The sequence below is a fragment of the Helicoverpa zea genome, chromosome 1 (genome assembly GCF_022581195.2).
Source record: "Helicoverpa zea isolate HzStark_Cry1AcR chromosome 1, ilHelZeax1.1, whole genome shotgun sequence".
Taxonomy (NCBI): domain Eukaryota; kingdom Metazoa; phylum Arthropoda; class Insecta; order Lepidoptera; family Noctuidae; genus Helicoverpa; species Helicoverpa zea.
Window position 1 is genome coordinate 1,276,493 of NC_061452.1, and position 16,613 is coordinate 1,293,105.

A 16,613-nucleotide genomic window follows, 5' to 3' on the forward strand; every position below is an offset into this window, starting at 1 on the left:
TCTAGAAGGTTTTACTTCACCAAGTCAATTTGATCGCGCATTGCAAATGAGACGGAACGCCTTTACTTTACCGAATCGAGTCCGTTTAATCGGAAAACTAATCGAGAAGCGATTTATCATTCTTGTCCAATCTTTGTAGTTTCGTATCCTCAAACTTTCTTCAGTGTTTACTTAGTTCTTTGCTCTTGAAATTTGCTTTTGGTAAGTACTTATTTGGAACGGGCGTTTACGTTTTACTTTTATTTTAGGATCTTATGTAGAAGGAATCTTCACGACGCAGACAAATATTTACTAAAATCACATCAGTCAGGTAAGAAACGTGAAATGATGAGTGTGAAATTTAAAATAAACCCTTCACATTTATTTGACCATCCAAATACCGACTTGGAAATAGCTTGTCAACAATATTTATTTATCCATCGAGTACCATAAACTATTATATATTTTGCAATGACATTATTTTATTTATTTATTTAAACATATACACTATCATTACAGCTTAACCAATACGATAGTGGTGTCCAGTTATGATATTTACATTCATACCTATATGAATATCGAGTCCGAGTCCAAATTCCAAGATACATCAGTTAACCTACATCCAAGATCACATTCCCGGACATCTGAACACGACACGATACGAGCGACTCCCGTCGGCGACGATGACATAACGGACATCGGAAGTCCATCCGTATGCGGAATATGCCGAGCTAATTTAGTGACGTCACAGTGTCCAGTGCTTGCCTTGCAGATAACTGTTTGAAGACCTGATTTGATTCACCGACATGCTTGATTGGTTTTGGGTTGAGCGAATGTGTGATTGGGGAATTTGAAAATTTGAAATTGGAAAGGGTTCAATTTAAGAAGGAAGGTATAGTGGTGTGCAATGCTATGTGTCAAACTCAATATATAGCAATGTATTTTTCGGAAGTTTTCTACTACAAATTGTAAGTCGTGGTGGCCTAGTGGGTGAAAAACCAACCTCTCGAGTATGAACCCTCATACTCGAGAGGTTGGTTCGATTCCAGTTCAGGCAACCAATACAACTTTTCTAAGTTTGTATGTACTTTCTAAGAATATCTTTTACATCAATGGCTGATAAAAGGTGAAGGAAAACATCTTGAGGAAACCTGGACTACCTATATAGTCTGAAATCACCAACCCGCATTGAGCAAGCGTGGTGATTAATGCTCAATCCTTCTCCATGTGAGAGTAGGCCTGTGCCCAGTAGTGGAACGATAAAAAAAAGGCTGTAACAGCAACAGCTACTACAAATCTGCTTACAGAGTGGCTAAGAAAAGCATGGACTTCTTCGTGTGGGGAAAATACTTTAATTTCATTCAAAAAATATTACACAGTCCACTAAATCCTTCACAGTAATAATTTTATGATTAAGTGTACCTATAAAACATGAAAAGAACATGAAAGAAGGTTGGAAAGAATATAAAAACCATTGCCACATAGGGTTTTAATATACACAAAACTATTTCTATTAATTTCTATCAAAAGGTACAAAGCTAACAAAGGGATACTTAGCTATTTTAGATAGCGTTATCTATCTTATCAGTATCAGGCACTTCAAGAAATTACCTCTTCAAGTGGATAGGAGGGTAAAATTAGCACGTTATTGTTACAGTTTCATAATTGTTTCGAAGTAATTACCTACCTGTTTTGTTAATAGGCTATCAACTATTACAGTAAAATTGTAGCACATTCGATTTTAAGACTATTTCTGCCTAATCTTTTTCCTAAACTATGTTGAGGTCGGCTTCCAGTCTAACTGGATACTACAAATGAGTAGGTACCTACCTGTGTTTACATTCGATTATACTTTTGATGACGATGACGACGATGATGATGAGGATGATGACGATGACAACTATGATGATGAAGATGATGGCGATGATGATGATGACTATGATGATGACGATGATGACGACAACGACAATGATGTTGATGATGATGATGATTACAAATGCAACAGATGTTTATTTCTGTTTCCGCAAGTGCAGAAGTACCGGAGATTTAAACGGAAGTCAAGATGACAATGATGATGACGATGATGATGATGACGATGATGATGATGACGATGATGATGACGACGACGATATGATGAAGACGGCGATGACAACGAGGTGCCTATTATTTATGTAAACATGCATAAAGCATTCCCTTTCTATGTATAACCGTTTCATTCTATTATCTACAGAAAATAGCGTGGTTCGCTTTACTCCTTCATCTCGGCGTGACATGACAGCTGTCGGTGACAAATGTATGCAAATCTTGCATGATTAGCCATTGTCTTATGTTCACGCTTTTGTTTGTAAGGAGTTATGATTTAACTTGTTCACAATGTAGTTTATTGTAATGTATTTCAGTGGTAACAATTTACTGGAGATGAAAGAAAAAAACTAATTTCAGAGTTCACAGAGGTTAACTTCATTGAAGATTTAAAAGGTAAAGCAACGTAACTATCCAAATTAGTCTTTTGACAGATGTTGGAGGAACCGTAAAGTTTATTGACATCTTATTTTTTATCGAGTTTATTATAGTAAGTAGTCTAATCAATTTAGCTTTGAGCCGCAGAATGAAAAATTAAGACATCGAGACAAAAGTTGTCATATAATTTTTAGGAACCCCTGGTAAGACTTTTCGATAACTTGACAGGACTATTACCTAGTGCTTATACAATCACATGCAAAAGAATACAAGTACATGCAATATGAAGTATAAGTATTGATGAAGTATATACAAATACCTTCATGGTAAATCTAGGTAGGTATACACAAAAGAAAGTCGTATTAGTTACACATTTTGTAACTCAAGAATGGCTGAACCATTTTAGCTAAAAAGCTTAGACCCGGGAGAAAGCTTTTGTCCATCCGGGACGCGGGTGAAACCGCCGGCAGAAGCTAGTATCTTTTAAAGATGACACAAGACCTTTCGATTACTTACTTATCTCAGCGTAATGAAGGTAAACAAGAGATTCCCGGAAATACTTACACCATGATATTATGAGATTAGCCTCTCAAGTTACGTGTTTATGTCGTAACAATATAGTTCGAGTCGATTGCAATACTCGAAGGTATCGAGTTACTAATGCGAGTACCTACGATGTGTGTGGGCGCTTGTTTGTGAAAGAGAAAAGGGTCTACAGTATTTAGTAGAGAAAACTTATCATTACTATGAGAAATCTTGCCCAAAAAGATCAATACAAACTTACAACATATGAACATACCTACACTTATGGACACACTCAGAGACATTTAATGGTAACTTAAGCCGTTCCTTAGTGTAGAATTTCTATGAGAATCTGTCACTAAGGAGTGACTTAAGAAATCATTAAATGTCTCTGAGTGCGGGGGTTAGACCAATTTCCACCGCCAACGTAAACGTTCGGTTTTATCAAAACAAATGTTTTATTTGAAAATTGAACTTGATTTGTGGAAAGCAGTTATGATAAGAATGCTGACGATTATGCTGACGGAGAACTTAAGCCTTAGCCTACTTTCAACATGAACCCTAAAAATTAAAACGAACGAAAAGAGGAAAGTAAGAACTCCCCGATCCTTCCTGATCAAAATACAAATTAATGTGCAAATCTTTGAATCAGCAACAAAACCAGCTTTTGAAGAGAACCGAATATTGATGACACGTGACGATAGTTACCTACTTCAGAAACAGATGATCTTCGTCAACATAGATGACTAGACTTTAAATTCAATGGAGAAAAGTAATCTATATGGAAAGCAATATTTTATGCAGGACACGAAAGACGCCGTCTCTTCCATCCATTGTACCAACATACACACGCACATGCATGCTTTCATGCCTAGAAACCTTTTATCTATACATAGGTATACAAATAGAATACCTAAAGAGTAAAAAAACCCTGAAGGCTCTGAAAGTGCTGAACCGATTAAAACTCATTCACTGCTGGGTGACACTCTCCCCAAGTTACATCTAGGTTATTTCTATCCCGTTCTTCTTCTTCTTCTTCTTAGCGTCTATCCCGTCTTATGACGGGGACGCTTTCCGTATCTTCTTCTTCCACTTCACTCTGTTTAGGACATCTGTCTCTGCGAGTTCGCGCAGTTTGCTATTGTTCATCCCGTTACGGGGATTAATTCCCACAAGACGCGAGGGAGACCGCGGGAAAACGGCTGGTGTTTAATATGGCTTGAGAATGGCCCAAATATACATATCAAGTCCATATCTTGCAATCACTTGTTTGTAAAACTCATAATTTAACATTATGTTATGACACCGCTTAATTTTAATCCGGTTTTCTCCGCATTTTGAGTAGCCACGCCCGTTTTCACTTGCTTAGTCATTTGATTTTCTAATTTTATGTTATTTATCGGCATATTGACACTCGAAAAGTAATATTAAATCATAATTAATATTATGTCACGATTAAAGATAGTAGATGATTACCTAAATGCATACCTCAGCTACATTGAAACAGTTTCCTCGAGTCCAATTTACAAGTCCAACCAAATTTCTTTGGATTGCACTTATGTCAGTTTCAGTATCAGAAATTATCCTCATGCTACATAGAATTAAGACTTATAATAAACATCAGATCAAATTTTTCTGCGAACAACAGAACTGGGTATACTCATCATCCCTACACCTCACCCACCACCCTACTCACGCCCTACATGTCACCACACATTTTTCCCAACTATGTTGGGGTCGGCTTCCAGTCTAACCGGATTCAGCTGAGTACCAGTGCTTTACTAGGAGCGACTGCCTATCTGACCTCCTCAACCCAGTTGCTCGGGCAACCCCAATTTTGTTCAATGTCTTCTTCATCCACAATTTCTTGTCAGTCGTCCTCTCTCAAAAATTCTACTATCTTATAGAATTCCCATAATTAAAAAGAACACACGCATAAAGTTAATTTCAACTGGGTTCAAGTTGAGCTGTCGCCAATTTATTTCGTTTCGTGTTTCTGAAATTTAATTGTGTGGTGATTAATGCTCAATCGTTCTCCGTGTGAGAGGAGGCCTGTGCCCAGGAGTGCGATGATAAAAAGGCAACAACAACAGTATCTGAAATAATAGACTTTGCTCGCAGTATAGATTTGTCACCAAACAATATAAAACCACTTGTGCCGACAATATGAACTACGGTAAAACTGGTTAATACATATGAGCACGTGAATGTGTGTAATTGTTTTCTCTATAACTCGCCAGGTGGCGCAGGCGTCGTCACATATTAGAATGTACTTTCATCTTTCATTCATCTCTCTGTTAGTGTGACCATAGTTTTGTTTTGTTATAAAAAGCGTAAATTATTGAAATTTTGCAAAGAAAGTTGATTTGAATAGATGTGGTGTAAATAAAGTAGCTAGGTATGAAAGGAATTCATGGCTATCGAAATACTCATTTATTATTCTATTAAGTTTTAGCCGCGCTTTATATTATCAATAATCATAAAACTTGTCTTTTAAATTTTATATTTAAAGGAAAACAAAATGTAAATGTAGGTATATGTAAATTAAACACACATTGTTCTACAGAGATGACCAGCAATCAAAACCACGTGAAAAACAAACAACGTTAATTACTACTCACCCGACAGAAGAAAACTAAATCACTGCATTACCATAGACTAAAAATTATCATAACAAAACCTACTTACGTCATTACTTAAATAAAAAGTAATTTCCCATTACCTTGGTCACCCTACACACTAGGCTCGGAGCCTCGTGATAAGAAGCGAGTCATCTGCGCGAGCGCACCGGCCTTGCGCACTCGCGTCTTAAGACGACTCGCTCCCGTACGTAAAACTGAACTTTAGTACCCCGTGATAAAGGTGAAATTAGAATAACAAGTGATAAGGAAAAACTGTGCCTGTGAGTGAATAATTTTGGATTTTGTGAAATTTGTGCCGTGAGGTCGCATTTTTTTTTTCTAAATTGCATGTGGTAAGCTTTCTTTAATTATTAGGTAATTAGTAAGTGTTTGACAAAATTGTGTTGTCGTTTGTTTGTCTTGTTACATAAGTCTTCTGAATCGTAAATTATTCAATATTTAGTAACTTAAATTAAATAAGTTTATAGAATGCATAAAAACACAGACTTTCGACAATCGGTTAATCTTTCTGAAATAGTAAGTCTACAATTTACAATTAAATGCTACACAATTAAATTACCATAAAGCACCTAATTAAAATGTTTAAAGTTCTTTATTGCGATTTCTTTTAGATTTTACATAAGTTAGTTCTGAAATATTCAAAACATTCTCTCAAAAATAAGCGACAAATCAATTTTCTTTCTGAAAGTAAATACCTACCGCATGTCATCTTAAAAACCTGCGAACTATTAAAATACTTTAAGTATGGAAAAATATTAATATGTAGCTTACACTGTTTATCAATTCTCTATCCCAGTAAAAAATGGTAAAATATTAGATGTGTACAGGCAACACGTACCTATCTGTTAAATCTTAATTTCCGGGGAATTACTATTATTGTAAGACCTTGGTGACATTTTCCCGCATTAATACCTACTAACATAATTCACCAGCAATGCATTGTTTACCGAAAGTAAACACAAAATATCGTTTTATCTTGACGCTATTCTTATCAATCTTCTGCATCCGCCATACACCGCATTTTCATTGATATGTAGACAAGCTGTTTTCCCGCGGTTTCACCCTCGTCCCATGGGAACTACTGCCCGTACCGGGATAAAATATAGCCTATGTTACTCGAGAAGAGTGGCTTTCCAACAGTGAACGAATTTTTCAAATCGGTGGTGTTTTTAGGGTGCAAGCCAAAAAAAAAAATATTCGTGTAGATAGGTAGATAAAAAATAAATAATCATTTGTTGATAAAACACTTTTCTTTTAAATCGTTACAGATCTTCAGTAAACATAAAAAGAGGAAGAGGATTTGTACAGTTTTGAACTTGAACAAGTTTGCTCAGAGAGTAGTAAAGTTAGTTTTAAAGTACACTTGCTTTGCTTAACTGACTTATTGTTCGAGTGTACACCATTTGAGCTAGGGATGTCATGACATTCGACATTCAGTAAAAAAAATATTTCTTATCCTCTACTAAGTGTAGAAAGTTCACTTTGATGAAGATAAACTGGGTAATGACATAAAAGTAAATACTCTATTTATGTAGTGAAAATGTCTCTAATCAATCACACAGCTGTTTCTTATTTGGATATTGTCGTTAATCTATAGGTACTAATATAATATTATAAAGCTGAACAGTTTGTTTGCTTGAAAGTATTAATCTCAGAAACTACGAGTCAGATTTGAAAAAATCAATTTCAGTGTCAGATAGCCCATTTATCAAGAATGGAAAAAGACTATTTTTTATCTGGGTTCGTGGAGCAATTCCCGCGGTATGCGGGAGAACCCGCTGGCAGAAACCAGTAAATCATATTGTTTCGTTCTTGTAATGAAATTATCCGAGAACTATCATCATAATTACTTCCTCTCAAATAGCTATAAGCACTCCTTCCTTATTTTATGTACCGGAGTATAGTTTTCTAAAATCAAAGAAAACTATATTTCCAAAACAATATATTGGTCATCCTTACTGAAAAGTGTAAACTATGTTCGGAAGTGGAAGTCAAAAGTTTTGCAGTGCAGTTTACTGGAAGCGATAAACATTAAGCTTGCACTACGACCAGTTTCTTTGTAAAATATTTATTGCTGTATTATATACCTCGAGTTCCTTAATGTGACCTTTTCAAGCACGTGTTGTTATTTGCCAAGTTTTTATTTACTTCAAAATCTGTACATTATATTTTAAAATAAACTAAATCTATATTTAAATAAAAGAAGAAAACTTAAAACTAATAAAGGTCGTCGTAAAATTGATCCTCATCGCTGTCACCCGGCAGTGTACCCAAAAGGCTGGCTGCATTGCCACGTTGAATGGCAATGCTTAAACGTTGGGCGAAATAAAAGCCAGCCCTTGGGTCACGAGAAGTGTCAACGAGGCACTTAGAAATTTCCTTAGCAAGTGTATCTTGCTTGAACAGTACTGATTAATGCTGGAGGAAAATACCTTGAGGAAAAAATCTGTAATCAGTTATCCGCCTTGGTCAAACACGATGATCAAAGTGACTTTAGACCAATGACAAAAGTATTGGTGAAGAGTGTCAGACATCATGTAATCAGGAATTCCGATTCTATTTTATTTGCCAATCAATCGATATTATAAAACAATCGATTAAATGTTAGGTAACACTCGTATAACTATGCTAATATAGGAATGTTAGTGTTAAGTTACTGCCATGGAAAATATATAAAAAATGCGAAAGTATTAACTATGTCTAGATCTCTGTCTGTAAGACATATTCTTAGATAGAAGGAATATAGAATACATAGTGATTGTTTTCTCAAAATGTTTTCACTGAGTCGTGATGTTTTAATAATACTTACCTATTCTTCAAAATAAAGATTACCTCATAGTACGTCAGAACTATTATTATGACTATGTTAGTTTAGTAAATAGAGACTGTACCTTTCTATATACAATTTAATCATCATCGAAGGAAATTAGACTCAATCGAGAGCTATCGTCTCGAGTGGCGTTCTATTGTTGTTTTATCAGCACTTACGAAATACGTTCTATAGAGCATTTGAAGCACTACTGAAACCGTTTTCTTATCACAAATGTGTGTTAGGAGGGAAACGTTATTTTAGAGATAATTTCTTTGTTTCTTTTGTAAGTGAAACTGCCCATAGTTTCTTCTTATATGAACTGCCCGCCAAAACTGCTTGAAAAACGTAGGTACCAGTTAATTTGCGTTTCAGGCAGATCCGACGAATCTGCAAGTACGCGTGTACTCTTATTATAATGTTTGTCATAGTATGTAAGATTGCGATCTACTCAAATAGCAAGTCTAATTTAAATCGGTTCACTAATTTTAGCGAGAATGCGCAACCACCAGACAGATTTTGCATTTAAATCATTAGTAACAAATAATCAATAAGCTCCGAAATTCTTTTTACATTTGGAAAAAAATCAATTTATCTTGAAATTGTAAATATTACTACCTACGTATCGAATCTTCGTTTAAAAGAACTAGCAAAGCACGTGGTTTCGTTAACCATATCAAATGCATTGAACTGTAAAATTAACGCGAGAAGATTTCCTTCCTAGGCGTTCCGTCTCGCTTGAAATGTAATAGACTGAAAAATCTTGAATTGCGCTAAATGTCGAATTGTAAAAATATAGAGCTCGGTAACTCGTTTACAAAGACCCAATTATTATTCTGAGATGATTAATCAAAAATGTACCTACGCTAATAATAATAACTTATGCGACATCGATCCAGTTCGTTCTCAAAACAAACTTAGTTTTTCATACAAATTAACCGGAAATTGCTTTTTTTTCATAGCAATCCTTAGCCAATTCAGTTAGAAGTTTTATTTCTATGTCATAACAGTGATTCTTGTGACTACCATACTAATACAATACCAATGCAATACTATTGAATTTGCATTAAACGCAACTTGCAAACCGCAAGTTTAGTATTATGTTTTTGTGTTGAATGTATTGTATTCTATTGTACCTAATAAAATATATTGTGACATTTCGTGTTTACTGCACCTACTTACTTATTTAATTTAGCAATGTTCCTTCAATAGGTATTCTGCAAATAAATATGACATAAGGATTACTATTAGTTAAGTTTGTATCAGAATACGAACATGATTTTCATAATTGTAAAAATTCACTGAAAAAAAATTAATTAAGATGTAACGTGAAGACGCATTTAATATAAAGTTAATTTAAAAAAAAAATATTATATAACAAAAGACAGATGTTCAATGTATTAAGATTATTTCATTAACAACGTTTTAGCCAGAAAATTAAGTCTATGAATACAATTTTACATAGGTAGGTATAGAACCACGGACAAACTTAGGAATAAGATGTTTTATTTTTAAGTTAATTTCTCTAAACCATAATCTGCTATGAAGCTGTGAAGATTTTTATAAAAGTAAAGTTTCTTAACAATTGCTTTAAATATGAATATTTTCAATGTTGTCATTGATGGTTATAATTAAAGGCAGTGATATTCTTCAGCCCATTGTTTCAGTTGACGCAATTCGCTGTGTAATTATTTTGTAATTTTATTTATTCAAAGCCAAAAGATTCAAGATAGTGCTGACTCACTATTTCACCGTTATTTATTAATTTGTCTTACACTATCTGTTTTCCCGCGGTTTCACACGTGTCCCGTGGGAACTAAGGCCCGTACCGGGTTAAAATATAGCTCATGTACTTGGGGATAGCCTAGCTTTCCAACAGTGAAAGAAAAAAATTTTTTTAAATCGGTCCAGTTATTTCGGAGTATTTAGGATACAAACAAACAAAATGTTTCCGTTACTAAATTAGAATCTAGACGGGTTTCTAGAGTTCATTCTGTACTCAAAACAGCCAAGTCTTCATTATTTGTCAGTGTGGTAATTAGCGAGCTTTCCCATGAAACTTAAGTTAAAAAGAAAAGTCATGTTTTTTTTGTATGTAACAAAAACTTGTAAAAGTGCTTTCCTCATCAGTATGCTATAATTATTATTTTATTCACATTTTCTTTCTAAGTGATGAGCTAAACCGATCGTGTGGTCTTGCTAGTTTCTTTTTAAAAAGAGTGTGACATTGCATTTTCGGTACTTGAAATATTTTGGTTACGTAGAAAGTTTGAAATCAACAATGATTTCTAAATAATGTAATACAATGATGTTCATTGCCAAGTTTAGACATAAGTTTATTTCAAGTCACGGTTAATGAATATATAATGTAATACATAGACATGCTTTCGTGTAAGAGTGACTGCCTTTTTTAACTTGTTTTTGTAAAAAGAACTAGCTTCCTCCAGCAGTTTCACCCGCGTCCCGTGGTAGCTACTACGTGCACCCAGATAAAAAATACAAACATCCGAATTAAGAACCTCCTCCTTTTTGAGAAGTTGGTTAAGTAAAGTCGATAAAAGGGCACGTTACATTATGTAGTGGCTTCCAATGATTAATGCCAATAATATAATCTGTATCTGTAATTTGGGAAATTATGTAAATAAAAACCTAATTTATTTAAATGAATTGATACTATACGATGGGCGTTCTTACATATCTTAATAATTCATGATAACGTTGATTAATGTGCAGTTAAAATATAATATTATGTCACAAATAAAGAAAGTTATTTTACTTAAAGTTATGTCATCAAGTCAATACATCAGCTCCGTATAGGTAATTTACAATTTTATAGATATCCGTAAATATGCGATTTCACCCAAGTTATGAGTTAATATTCAGTATATGGTTGGTATATTGTGGACGGAAATGGCAAATTATTTATAATCAGCAATCACATACAATAATGAGTTAGCAATCTTACACACTAGTTATCCAGCATCGAAGATCAGAGATGACTTTATAAGGTAAAGAAAGATTTCCACTATACTACCTACTTTCTGACCGGCTTAATCTGGTAAGATTAGTGATTTCATAAATTTTTCATTAATTATTTAAGGTTTAATGTTGGCTGACAGAAATAGACTAAAAGTTTATTTATACTTATTTAAAACTAGCTTTCACCCGCAGTTTCATCCGCGTTATGAGGAAACTACACCCCGTAGCCCCGGATGAAAAATATACTTCCACCAATTTTCAGCCACATTGTTTCAGCCGTTCTTAAGTTATAAATGGTGTAACTACAACGACTTTGTCTCCATAATAGAAGATAATAAATTAATAAAAAATAAAAAAACAAGCAAATCATTTCTCCAGCTTTTCTTTCTCAAAGTTTTAATGTCCAATTCAATCTCAATTCCTTACATTTGATATCTAAAACCCAATTACTGAAGGTTCCCATAGCCTGAGGACATCTGCGGGCTTTCATGTTCTGACAACTTGCTTCTGCAATTTCAACTCTATGTCAATGTGTATAATATTCATATTTCATTGGCAGTGATTACTCTTTTGCTGCAAAAGGTTTTCCGTATAAGAGATTTTCGGGACTTAAAAAAGCTGCCAAATAATCTTTTTTCTTTGTGTAATTTGAGGATTTGTCTTTTGACCCTGTTTAGGAGACATCTTTGAATCATTAAGTACATTTATGAAAATATAATTTGCTTACCTACACATTGATGATATGAAGCAGAATTTGATCATACATTCATTAGTATGATGTTACTTGATGAAAATGGCGACTGAGAGATGACTTTAGATTTGCGGGATGACGTTCCGCTCTCCTGTTTACAATTTTTTTCTCTAGTCTCTACAACTTTAGAAATACTTTTTCGTCCAAATACTGAATTTCAACCTGCACAAATACATTAAACTGAAAGCTTGATTAAAACATCCCACACCGCACACCGCAAACCGCGAAGCAATAACTTAGCTGCTGCAAAATGTATGCATTTCGCTTTTTGTGTCAAGGGGACACGCAACGCGACGCAAATTATAATACTTACAAACATACACACATACTAAGGGTGCGTCTACACGGTGCATGCAGCTGGAGCAAGTTAACATGCGCAAGTGACAAATGACAAGAACACGCGGGTGGGTAGCTTGGTTTCGTACATGCACGAGTCGCTGGACCCACACGGTTTTACAATGCTTGTAACCTTCGCATGGACCTTAACATGTGCAAGCTACTTGCACCGTGTAGATGCACCCTTACTTACATACATACATATGAACATACGTAAATACTTTGCAGGTAAACCACCTTTGCGTAAAGTATGAGAATATTAAGTTTTGTCCAACATTGTCCTGAGCGCGGTTGGTTCTCACCAAATTAGGATTAAGTATGATGGGTTGTGTAGCGGTTGACCGAGCGGTTTTAGGGTTAGAACTTAAAGCCTGTGGTTAAGATTCGTTGAACATATATCATCATCATCATCATCATCTCAGCCATAGGACGACCACTGCTGAACATAGGCCTCCCCCTTTGATCTCCACAGATACCTGTATGAGTATATATACCTGAACATTATGTATGAGTATCGAAAAAAAATGTCTAAACTTTAGTTATATTGTTACAAAATGTTTTTGTTAATAATAGGTGCGTATGAATCTGCGAAGACGCACCAAAATATCATCCGGTTAAGCAATACCGATCCTATTTCCCGCGGGCATACAATCCGGGTTTCGGACATCTGCCCAGACTCCCCATGGAAATCTTTAGCTAGATTAACTAGGTACTTTAAATAGATTCGCATAAATACAGTCCTATTTTAGTCCCATATTTTTACCCTTTTTGACATGACCATGAAGTTTCAGTGGAAATATTTGCATTCTCCACAAATTCTTAGCCACCTCATCACCTTGTTCCCCAACCTTCACGCTATCAGCACTACGCTATTCATCACACATAGAGCATCTGCATTCTGCTATAGATACGGCAGGTGATAATGAGCTGCGCGTGAGTACAGTATTATCTACACTCCACACATTGGCGTGACATGTTTACATGGGTCGTTTAGGGCTGCCATTACCTAATAACCGTATTATGTACTTTATCTATGTAAGAGGTTGCCAGGATTTGGGGAAATCCTAACACTAGGTCTCGTAAAGTTAGTAAGCAACCTTTTTTAGGAGAAGATTAGAAGCAAACTTATTTTGATGGTTTTCATGCTTTCCGTTACCTGCACTCACGTTTGAAAACATATCAAATTATTTAGTGAGTTGCGTGTTACGAAATTAACTTCATGCGATTTTCCGGAAACGAAACTGTTTTATTTCATATACCTATTTTTCATTCAGTCAGAATTAAATCAGCAAAATACTGACAAAGTACCTAAATTTTTAAGAAGTTTGCCAGACCATCTAAAGGCTCTTACACTGAGAAAGTTCCGGGAAATTCCTTAAGAATCACAAATGGCAACCCTAGCCCATACCTATCAGTAGTGTACACACTGTCCCAAGATTGTGGGGCCGCGACACCTAATGACGGTGTTTCAGCGTAAATGATGGCTTGTAATTATCGTCATAGTTATCTTGTTAAGTTTTCAGGTTACTTAACCGAGGTTGCTTAACAAAAGGCTTTAAGTAGGAACCTAATTTTCATGTAATCCTTATTTCTTTTGAGGAGATTTTTACTAGAACTTTCAGCGGAGCAAGTAGAAATAGCGGCGTGTTGAGGTTCTATGTTACTCTTACACTTCATAGGGCAAAAAAAACTCGCAAAGCTAAAACATGTATATGACAACAAATAAGACTGACACGACATTGACCCTTTTGATAATTATTATTAACCACTATTTGTACCTACTTACGGCTCGGTTGATTTATTATTATTTTATTACTAAAGAATCCATTAACAAATCTAAAAAATCTGAAGAATTAAAATAAATTTTCTTCTACAAATTATATTAGTCAGTTCTTAAAGTGTAGTGCCAGGACGAGGAGTATTATCTTTCATATTACGTGACCTGATTCTGTACTAAGAGGACTCGAGACAACTAATTTCGTTCAATTTTCTTTATATGAATAAGACATTTTATTTTAAAAATGTCTAAGTCAGTACCTATGACACAAATTCTTTATCACTGCTTGATGATATTTAGAAACCATCGGGACTTAATGTGATATACTACAATTAAAAGTGCGATACCCTTTTTTCCTTTGTTTCATTTAAATCGCGATTGTTTATATGCACAAATCGATTTTAAAAACATAACTTGCTAAGTTTCAACAAACTGATTATCTTGGGCTATACTTATGTCGATGCTACTCTGATGTTTAATCCGTGATAGCGCGACAATTCAATTCAAATACATCCTATCTCACAATCCTATAGGATCATTGTAAGCTAACCAATTTGAGCTGGTTCGTCTTGTGGATAGATAAATGCTACAAATGAAGCAATTATTTGAAACACGCGTCTAAACTGTGCGGTACATTACAGGTGTTACAATTCGATTCGTTTTTGTAACGATCCGGTCCAATTGTCCAGAATTATCTTATGTTTAGCAACCTGTAATTCAGTGACTCCGTATTGTCTTAGGTTTCATGTTCTTAGTATTTCTAATATTTAGGCTATCTTTAGGTTTAGCAAATATTATGGATAAAAGATTTGAAGAAGGTGGCGTATCCGAGATGGTTGGCGTTTTTTGGGGGATATGATGATGGTTATAATGGTAGGGGAGCCCACGATGCTAAATGGGGATTTACTCGAGCGTCGTAGAGACCTATTGGGATGCAAAGCTTAGATGATAAGAAGAAAAAAATGTTATACGATATATACCTCTACATCGGTGGGGGAAGCGGCTATAGATTTTTAAATATGTAAAAAAAAACTGTTGCATAGACATCCTCGAGCGCATCAGATATTGATAGCATCAATGCCCTACGTATTTTTAATAATGTACATGTGTTAATCTGATCGTTTGCATGATGCGGGTGGTTGTATTTAAGGGTTGAAAATGAAAAAAAAAAATAATAATCGAGCGCGTCAGATTTTCTAAGGGAGTGTTAAGTACACCCAAAAAAAGCTCTCATTCACTAATCTGACGATTTCAATGGGACGCAAACTCGCGGCCATTTTCATAATGTGCAAAAAAAAATCGCCATTTTGAAATACTCAAGCGCGTCAGATTAAGATATATATGGTTCATCTTTATGTTCTAAACGTACTGTCTCATAATCTGACGATTATCTAGAGGGATTCGCCTGATCTGACAAAAAAAAATTAGAAAAACGGTTCACTTTAAAGGCCACCCCTGCAACTTCCCGCTAATTCCATTCCTGGGCGCTTGAAATTGTACTTATGACATTTTTGAGCTCAAAATATAATTTATGTTATATTTTAAAGAAATAATATTTCTATGCATTTGAGCTCTCTCAGCTCGAAAGTCTGATAAAAGTTTCATAGAACACTATTTTTGGAATTTTCAAACCGCAATAACTTTTGAATGGATCAACCAATTTTCACGCGGTTGGCACCATTCGACGCACTTTATCATCCTCGTAAGTAATTTTGCAATTTTAATTGTTCGAACCACAAATTTCGGAGTAATCCCGAAAAAACACTTTTTCGGGTTTCTTTCACTTTTTCGGGTTCACGATATCTCTCGAACGAATCAACCGATTCTGACCAGCTTGGTGGCGATTGACGTGGTTTTTCAAGCTCAAAGGCGGATTAGTTTTTGAAGTTAATCGATAAAGCCGGTTAAAAGTTATTCCAAAAAAAACACATTAAAAAAAAATCTTATTTTTTAAAATCATTGAACTTAATTAATTAAAAAGCTCAGGAAATAGCATGCAAATAAATAAGTGTATGCTTTTTTAGTAAATTACATGTATTTATAACAAAATTACTTTTAAAAAAGCTGAAAACAATTGAATGTTTTATAATTAATAGATTAATTAATGGGTGCTAATTAAACAGGCTTCTTTTTAATATCATTATTCGCCCCCAAAAATGTATGTTGCCTTCTAAATTACTAAGTCAGCCACAATTAACAAAGCGTCGAGCATCTAAATAATACTATCTTAGCCACGAGTTGTCTTCCACTCTAAATACAACTAAGTTTAATGATGTGTCCAATAAATAATTTTGTGGCTACACTTATTATTTCCCTTAATTAATCATCATCTTCATCTGAAGAATCATCTTCCTTGGA

At 34.8% G+C, this 16,613-nt stretch overlaps 1 protein-coding gene across 3 annotated transcripts in view; it reads left to right on the forward strand.

Annotated features, from left to right (window-relative positions):
* Positions 1 to 5,745: 5,745 nt before the first annotated feature.
* Positions 5,746 to 16,613, forward strand: part of LOC124641429 — a 125,700-nt gene continuing 114,832 nt past the window's right edge. For 2 of the 3 annotated variants that reach the window (XR_006985689.1, XM_047179721.1), the window contains exon 1: positions 5,746 to 5,935. The gene's annotated coding sequence lies outside the window, so the exon portion shown is untranslated. The remainder of the gene's footprint in view (positions 5,936 to 16,613) is intronic. The other variant, XM_047179525.1, reaches the window with a different exon arrangement.